Below are 8,913 nucleotides of genomic sequence, written 5' to 3'. Positions count from 1 at the left end.
GGAATAAGATGAAAAAAATCTATTGCAGAAATTTTAAATTGACTTGGGCACTTCCCAAAAATTGGGTTCTTCCAAACTGATACGGTTCAGATTTTCGAGAGCCGTGCTTAAAATGACCGTTATTGTACAAGAAAAAAAATTAAAAAACAAAAAACCCAAAGTGATTGACAATTTCCGCGAGTCATTCATATCTGATCTATGTAGAGCATGATCCAGCACAAAATGTTGTTGATTCAGCAACAAGAGCAGTAACAGTCGTTGAGAATGTTAAATAGGAACGCAAAATTTGCTGACTACAGTGTCGTAAAATCAGATTTTCTTGCGTTGGCCGGGAATCGAACCCGGGTCAACTGCTTGGAAGGCAGCTATGCTCACCACTATACCACCAACGCTTGATGCATTTTGGTTTTACCGACACCACGAGCCAGACGGTCACATTTTCAAACAAGCTTCCTGATCTCTCAAGAACGCTCGCCTAGTCTAAGTTCACATTTCGCTGTTTCAAACTTTGCAAGCACACTGTTTATTGGAATAAGATGAAAAAAATCTATTGCAGAAATTTTAAATTGACTTGGGCACTTCCCAAAAATTGGGTTCTTCCAAACTGATACGGTTCAGATTTTCGAGAGCCGTGCTTAAAATGACCGTTATTGTACAAGAAAAAAAATTAAAAAACAAAAAACCCAAAGTGATTGACAATTTCCGCGAGTCATTTATATCTGATCTATGTAGAGCATGATCCAGCACAAAATGTTGTTGATTCAGCAACAAGAGCAGTAACAGTCGTTGAGAATGTTAAATAGGAACGCAAAATTTGCTGACTACAGTGTCGTAAATTCAGATTTTCTTGCGTTGGCCGGGAATCAAACCAGGGTCAACTGCTTGGAAGGCAGCTATGCTCACCACTATATCACCAACGCTTGATGTGTTTTAGTTTTACCGACACCACGAGCCATACGGTCACATTTTCAGACAAGCTTCCTGATCTCTCAAGAACGCTCGCCTAGTCTAAGTTCACATTTCGCTGTTTCAAACTTTGCAAGCACACTGTTTATTGTAATAAGATGAAAAAAATCTATTGCAGAAATTTTAACTTGACTTGGGCACTTCCCAAAAATTGGGTTCTTCCAAACTGATACGGTTCAGATTTTCGAGAGCCGTGCTTAAAATGACCGTTATTGTACAAGAAAAAAAATTAAAAAACAAAGAACCCAAAGTGATTGACAATTTCCGAGAGTCATTCATATCTGATCTATGTAGAGCATGATCCAGCACAAAATGTTGTTGATTCAGCAACAAGAGCAGTAACAGTCGTTGAGAATGTTAAATAGGAACGCAAAATTTGCTGACTACAGTGTCGTAAAATCAGATTTTCTTGCGTTGGCCGGGAATAAAACCCGGGTCAACTGCTTGGAAGGCAGCTATGCTCACCACTATACAGCCAACACTTGATGTATTTTAGTTTTACCGAAACCACGAGCCATACGGTCACATTTTCAGACAAGCTTCCTGATCTCTCAAGAACGCTCGCCTAGTCTAAGTTCACATTTCGCTGTTTCAAACTTTGCAAGCACACTGTTTATTGGAATAAGATGAAAAAAATCTATTGCAGAAATTTTAAATTGACTTGGGCACTTCCCAAAAATTGGGTTCTTCCAAACTGATACGGTTCAGATTTTCGAGAGCCGTGCTTAAAATGACCGTTATTGTACAAGAAAAAAAATTAAAAAACAAAAAACCCAAAGTGATTGACAATTTCCGCGAGTCATTCATATCTGATCTACGTAGAGCATGATCCAGCACAAAATGTTGTTGATTCAGCAACAAGAGCAGTAACAGTCGTTGAGAATGTTAAATAGGAACGCAAAATTTGCTGACTACAGTGTCGTAAAATCAGATTTTCTTCCGTTGGCCGGGAATCAAACCCGGGTCAACTGCTTGGAAGGCAGCTATGCTCACCACTATACCACCAACGCTTGATGCGTTTCGGTTTTACCGACACCACGAGCCATACGGTCACATTTTCAGACAAGCTTCCTGATCTCTCAAGAACGCTCGCCTAGTCTAAGTTCACATTTCGCTGTTTCAAACTTTGCAAGCACACTGTTTATTGGAATAAGATGAAAAAAATCTATTGCAGAAATTTTAAATTGACTTGGGCACTTCCCAAAAATTGGGTTCTTCCAAACTGATACGGTTCAGATTTTCAAGAGCCGTGCTTAAAATGACCGTTATTGTACAAGAAAAAAAATTTAAAAACAAAAAACCCAAAGTGATTGACAATTTCCGCGAGTCATTCATATCTGATCTATGTAGAGCATGATCCAGCACAAAATGTTGTTGATTCAGCAACAAGAGCAGTAACAGTCGTTGAGAATGTTAAATAGGAACGCAAAATTTGCTGACTACAGTGTCGTAAAATCAGATTTTCTTGCATTGGCCAGGAATCGAACCCGGGTCAACTGCTTGGAAGGCAGCTATGCTCACCACTATACCACCAACGCTTGATGCATTTTGGTTTTACCGACACCACGAGCCATACGGTCACATTTTCAGACAAGCTTCCTGATCTCTCAAGAACGCTCGCCTAGTCTAAGTTCACATTTCGCTGTTTCAAACTTTGCAAGCACACTGTTTATTGGAATAAGATGAAAAAAATCTATTGCAGAAATTTTAAATTGACTTGGGCACTTCCCAAAAATTGGGTTCTTCCAAACTGATACGGTTCAGATTTTCGAGAGCCGTGCTTAAAATGACCGTTATTGTACAAGAAAAAAAATTAAAAAACAAAAAACCCAAAGTGATTGACAATTTCCGCGAGTCATTCATATCTTATCTATGTAGAGCATGATCCAGCACAAAATGTTGTTGATTCAGCAACAAGAGCAGTAACAGTCGTTGAGAATGTTAAATAGGAACGCAAAATTTGCTGACTACAGTGTCGTAAAATCAGATTTTCTTGCGTTGGCCGGGAATCGAACCCGGGTCAACTGCTTGGAAGGCAGCTATGCTCACCACTATACCACCAACGCTTGATGCATTTTGGTTTTACCGACACCACGAGCCATACGGTCACATTTTCAAACAAGCTTCCTGATCTCTCAAGAACGCTCGCCTAGTCTAAGTTCACATTTCGCTGTTTCAAACTTTGCAAGCACACTGTTTATTGGAATAAGATGAAAAAAATCTATTGCAGAAATTTTAAATTGACTTGGGCACTTCCCAAAAATTGGGTTCTTCCAAACTGATACGGTTCAGATTTTCGAGAGCCGTGCTTAAAATGACCGTTATTGTACAAGAAAAAAAATTAAAAAACAAAAAACCCAAAGTGATTGACAATTTCCGCGAGTCATTCATATCTGATCTATGTAGAGCATGATCCAGCACAAAATGTTGTTGATTCAGCAACAAGAGCAGTAACAGTCGTTGAGAATGTTAAATAGGAACGCAAAATTTGCTGACTACAGTGTCGTAAAATCAGATTTTCTTGCGTTGGCCGGGAATCGAACCCGGGTCAACTGCTTGGAAGGCAGTTATGCTCACCACTATACCACCAACGCTTGATGTGTTTTAGTTTTACCGACACCACAAGCCATACGGTCACATTTTCAGACAAGCTTCCTGATCTCTCAAGAACGCTCGCCTAGTCTAAGTACACATTTCGCTGTTTCAAACTTTGCAAGCACACTGTTTATTGGAATAAGATGAAAAAAATCTATTGCAGAAATTTTAACTTGACTTGGGCACTTCCCAAAAATTGGGTTCTTCCAAACTGATACGGTTCAGATTTTCGAGAGCCGTGCTTAAAATGACCGTTATTGTACAAGAAAAAAAATTAAAAAAACAAAAAACCCAAAGTGATTGACAATTTCCGCGAGTCATTCATATCTGATCTATGTAGAGCATGATCCAGCACAAAATGTTGTTGATTCAGCAACAAGAGCAGTAACAGTCGTTGAGAATGTTAAATAGGAACGCAAAATTTGCTGACTACAGTGTCGTAAAATCTGATTTTCTTGCGTTGGCCGGGAAGCGAACCCGGGTCAACTGCTTGGAAGGCAGCTATGCTCACCACTATACCACCAACGCTTGATGCATTTTGGTTTTACCGACACCACGAGCCAGACGGTCACATTTTCAAACAAGCTTCCTGATCTCTCAAGAACGCTCGCCTAGTCTAAGTTCACATTTCGCTGTTTCAAACTTTGCAAGCACACTGTTTATTGGAATAAGATGAAAAAAATCTATTGCAGAAATTTTAAATTGACTTGGGCACTTCCCAAAAATTGGGTTCTTCCAAACTGATACGGTTCAGATTTTCGAGAGCCGTGCTTAAAATGACCGTTATTGTACAAGAAAAAAAATTAAAAAACAAAAAACCCAAAGTGATTGACAATTTCCGAGAGTCATTCATATCTGATCTATGTAGAGCATGATCCAGCACAAAATTTTGTTGATTCAGCAACAAGAGCAGTAACAGTCGTTGAGAATGTTAAATAGGAACGCAAAATTTGCTGACTACAGTGTCGTCAAATCAGATTTTCTTGCGTTGGCCGGGAATAAAACCCGGGTCAACTGCTTGGAAGGCAGCTATGCTCACCACTATACAGCCAACACTTGATGTATTTTAGTTTTACCGAAACCACGAGCCATACGGTCACATTTTCAGACAAGCTTCCTGATCTCTCAAGAACGCTCGCCTAGTCTAAGTTCACATTTCGCTGTTTCAAACTTTGCAAGCACACTGTTTATTGGAATAAGATGAAAAAAATCTATTGCAGAAATTTTAAATTGACTTGGGCACTTCCCAAAAATTGGGTTATTCCAAACTGATACGGTTCAGATTTTCGAGAGCCGTGCTTAAAATGACCGTTATTGTACAAGAAAAAAAATTAAAAAACAAAAAACCCAAAGTGATTGACAATTTCCGCGAGTCATTCATATCTGATCTACGTAGAGCATGATCCAGCACAAAATTTTGTTGATTCAGCAACAAGAGCAGTAACAGTCGTTGAGAATGTTAAATAGGAACGCAAAATTTGCTGACTACAGTGTCGTAAAATCAGATTTTCTTGCGTTGGCCGGGAATCGAACCCGGGTCAACTGCTTGGAAGGCAGCTATGCTCACCACTATACCAACAACGCTTGATGCATTTTGGTTTTACCGACACCACGAGCCATACGGTCACATTTTCAAACAAGCTTCCTGATCTCTCAAGAACGCTCGCCTAGTCTAAGTTCACATTTCGCTGTTTCAAACTTTGCAAGCACACTGTTTATTGGAATAAGATGAAAAAAATCTATTGCAGAAATTTTAAATTGACTTGGCCACTTCCCAAAAATTGGGTTCTTCCAAACTGATACGGTTCAGATTTTCGAGAGCCGTGCTTAAAATGACCGTTATTGTACAAGAAAAAAAATAAAAAAACAAAAAACCCAAAGTGATTGACAATTTCCGCGAGTCATTTATATCTGATCTATGTAGAGCATGATCCAGCACAAAATGTTGTTGATTCAGCAACAAGAGCAGTAACAGTCGTTGAGAATGTTAAATAGGAACGCAAAATTTGCTGACTACAGTGTCGTCAAATCAGATTTTCTTGCGTTGGCCGGGAATAAAACCCGGGTCAACTGCTTGGAAGGCAGCTATGCTCACCACTATACAGCCAACACTTGATGTATTTTAGTTTTACCGAAACCACGAGCCATACGGTCACATTTTCAGACAAGCTTCCTGATCTCTCAAGAACGCTCGCCTAGTCTAAGTTCACATTTCGCTGTTTCAAACTTTGCAAGCACACTGTTTATTGGAATAAGATGAAAAAAATCTATTGCAGAAATTTTAAATTGACTTGGGCACTTCCCAAAAATTGGGTTCTTCCAAACTGATACGGTTCAGATTTTCGAGAGCCGTGCTTAAAATGACCGTTATTGTACAAGAAAAAAAATTAAAAAACAAAAAACCCAAAGTGATTGACAATTTCCGCGAGTCATTCATATCTGATCTACGTAGAGCATGATCCAGCACAAAATTTTGTTGATTCAGCAACAAGAGCAGTAACAGTCGTTGAGAATGTTAAATAAGAACGCAAAATTTGCTGACTACAGTGTCGTAAAATCAGATTTTCTTGCGTTGGCCGGGAATTGAACCCGGGTCAACTGCTTGGAAGGCAGCTATGCTCACCACTATACCACCAACGCTTGATGCATTTTGGTTTTACCGACACCACGAGCCATACGGTCACATTTTCAAACAAGCTTCCTGATCTCTCAAGAACGCTCGCCTAGTCTAAGTTCACATTTCGCTGTTTCAAACTTTGCAAGCACACTGTTTATTGGAATAAGATGAAAAAAATCTATTGCAGAAATTTTAAATTGACTTGGGCACTTCCCAAAAATTGGGTTCTTCCAAACTGATACGGTTCAGATTTTCGAGAGCCGTGCTTAAAATGACCGTTATTGTACAAGAAAAAAAATTAAAAAACAAAAAACCCAAAGTTATTGACAATTTCCGCGAGTCATTTATATCTGATCTATGTAGAGCATGATCCAGCACAAAATGTTGTTGATTCAGCAACAAGAGCAGTAACAGTCGTTGAGAATGTTAAATAGGAACGCAAAATTTGCTGACTACAGTGTCGTAAAATCAGATTTTCTTGCTTGGAAGGCAGCTATGCTCACCACTATATCACCAACGCTTGATGTGTTTTAGTTTTACCGACACCACGAGCCATACGGTCACATTTTCAGACAAGCTTCCTGATCTCTCAAGAACGCTCGCCTAGTCTAAGTTCACATTTCGCTGTTTCAAACTTTGCAAGCACACTGTTTATTGGAATAAGATGAAAAAAATCTATTGCAGAAATTTTAACTTGACTTGGGCACTTCCCAAAAATTGGGTTCTTCCAAACTGATACGGTTCCGATTTTCGAGAGCCGTGCTTAAAATGACCGTTATTGTACAAGAAAAAAAATTAAAAAACAAAAAACCCAAAGTGATTGACAATTTCCGCGAGTCATTCATATCTGATCTATGTAGAGCATGATCCAGCACAAAATGTTGTTGATTCAGCAACAAGAGCAGTAACAGTCGTTGAGAATGTTAAATAGGAACGCAAAATTTGCTGACTACAGTGTTGTAAAATCAGATTTTCTTGCGTTGGCCGGGAATCGAACCCGGGTCAACTGCTTGGAAGGCAGCTATGCTCACCACTATACCACCAACGCTTGATGTGTTTTAGTTTTACCGACACCACAAGCCATACGGTCACATTTTCAGACAAGCTTCCTGATCTCTCAAGAACGCTCGCCTAGTCTAAGTACACATTTCGCTGTTTCAAACTTTGCAAGCACACTGTTTATTGGAATAAGATGAAAAAAATCTATTGCAGAAATTTTAACTTGACTTGGGCACTTCCCAAAAATTGGGTTCTTCCAAACTGATACGGTTCAGATTTTCGAGAGCCGTGCTTAAAATGACCGTTATTGTACAAGAAAAAAAATTAAAAAACAAAAAACCAAAAGTGATTGACAATTTCCGCGAGTCATTCATATCTGATCTATGTAGAGCATGATCCAGCACAAAATGTTGTTGATTCAGCAACAAGAGCAGTAACAGTCGTTGAGAATGTTAAATAGGAACACAAAATTTGCTGACTACAGTGTCGTAAAATCAGATTTTCTTGCGTTGGCCGGGAATCGAACCCGGGTCAACTGCTTGGAAGGCAGCTATGCTCACCACTATACCACCAACGCTTGATGCATTTTGGTTTTACCGACACCACGAGCCAGACGGTCACATTTTCAAACAAGCTTCCTGATCTCTCAAGAACGCTCGCCTAGTCTAAGTTCACATTTCGCTGTTTCAAACTTTGCAAGGACACTGTTTATTGGAATAAGATGAAAAAAATCTATTGCAGAAATTTTAAATTGACTTGGGCACTTCCCAAAAATTGGGTTCTTCCAAACTGATACGGTTCAGATTTTCGAGAGCCGTGCTTAAAATGACCGTTATTGTACAAGAAAAAAAATTAAAAAACAAAAAACCCAAAGTGATTGACAATTTCCGAGAGTCATTCATATCTGATCTATGTAGAGCATGATCCAGCACAAAATTTTGTTGATTCAGCAACAAGAGCAGTAACAGTCGTTGAGAATGTTAAATAGGAACGCAAAATTTGCTGACTACAGTGTCGTCAAATCAGATTTTCTTGCGTTGGCCGGGAATAAAACCCGGGTCATCTGCTTGGAAGGCAGCTATGCTCACCACTATAACACCAACGCTTGATGCATTTTGGTTTTACCGAAACCACGAGCCATACGGTCACATTTTCAAACAAGCTTCCTGATCTCTCAAGAACGCTCGCCTAGTCTAAGTTCACATTTCGCTGTTTCAAACTTTGCAAGCACACTGTTTATTGGAATAAGATGAAAAAAATCTATTGCAGAAATTTTAAATTGACTTGGGCACTTCCCAAAAATTGGGTTCTTCCAAACTGATACGGTTCAGATTTTCGAGAGCCGTGCTTAAAATGACCGTTATTGTACAAGAAAAAAAATTAAAAAACAAAAAACCCAAAGTGATTGACAATTTCCGCGAGTCATTCATATTTGATCTATGTAGAGCATGATCCAGCACAAAATGTTGTTGATTCAGCAACAAGAGCAGTAACAGTCGTTGAGAATGTTAAATAGGAATGCAAAATTTGCTGACTACAGTGTCGTAAAATCAGATTTTCTTCCGTTGGCCGGGAATCGAACCCGGGTCAACTGCTTGGAAGGCAGCTATGCTCACCACTATACCACCAACGCTTGATGTGTTTCAGTTTTACCGACACCACAAGCCATACGGTCACATTTTCAGACAAGCTTCCTGATCTCTCAAGAACGCTCGCCTAGTCTAAGTACACATTTC

The 8,913-nt window shown here is 39.3% G+C and overlaps 6 non-coding genes across 6 annotated transcripts; all 6 read right to left on the bottom strand.

Moving 5' to 3' along the window:
* Positions 1 to 320: 320 nt before the first annotated feature.
* TRNAG-UCC (transfer RNA glycine (anticodon UCC)) lies at positions 321 to 392 on the bottom strand. Its single transcript has one exon. It is a non-coding gene; the product is annotated as a tRNA-Gly (tRNA).
* Positions 393 to 2,960: 2,568 nt separating this feature from the next.
* TRNAG-UCC (transfer RNA glycine (anticodon UCC)) lies at positions 2,961 to 3,032 on the bottom strand. The gene has a single exon. It is a non-coding gene; the product is annotated as a tRNA-Gly (tRNA).
* A 456-nt stretch (positions 3,033 to 3,488) lies between these two features.
* On the bottom strand, positions 3,489 to 3,560 carry TRNAG-UCC (transfer RNA glycine (anticodon UCC)). The gene has a single exon. It is a non-coding gene; the product is annotated as a tRNA-Gly (tRNA).
* A 2,569-nt stretch (positions 3,561 to 6,129) lies between these two features.
* Positions 6,130 to 6,201, bottom strand: TRNAG-UCC (transfer RNA glycine (anticodon UCC)). Its single transcript has one exon. It is a non-coding gene; the product is annotated as a tRNA-Gly (tRNA).
* A 953-nt stretch (positions 6,202 to 7,154) lies between these two features.
* On the bottom strand, positions 7,155 to 7,226 carry TRNAG-UCC (transfer RNA glycine (anticodon UCC)). Its single transcript has one exon. It is a non-coding gene; the product is annotated as a tRNA-Gly (tRNA).
* A 456-nt stretch (positions 7,227 to 7,682) lies between these two features.
* On the bottom strand, positions 7,683 to 7,754 carry TRNAG-UCC (transfer RNA glycine (anticodon UCC)). The gene has a single exon. It is a non-coding gene; the product is annotated as a tRNA-Gly (tRNA).
* Positions 7,755 to 8,913: the final 1,159 nt, after the last annotated feature.

This window comes from Pelobates fuscus, chromosome 3, assembly GCF_036172605.1.
Source record: "Pelobates fuscus isolate aPelFus1 chromosome 3, aPelFus1.pri, whole genome shotgun sequence".
Classification (NCBI taxonomy): Eukaryota; Metazoa; Chordata; class Amphibia; order Anura; family Pelobatidae; genus Pelobates; species Pelobates fuscus.
The sequence above is the reverse complement of the archived record's forward strand: the minus strand, read 5'-3'. Positions and strand labels throughout refer to the sequence as shown.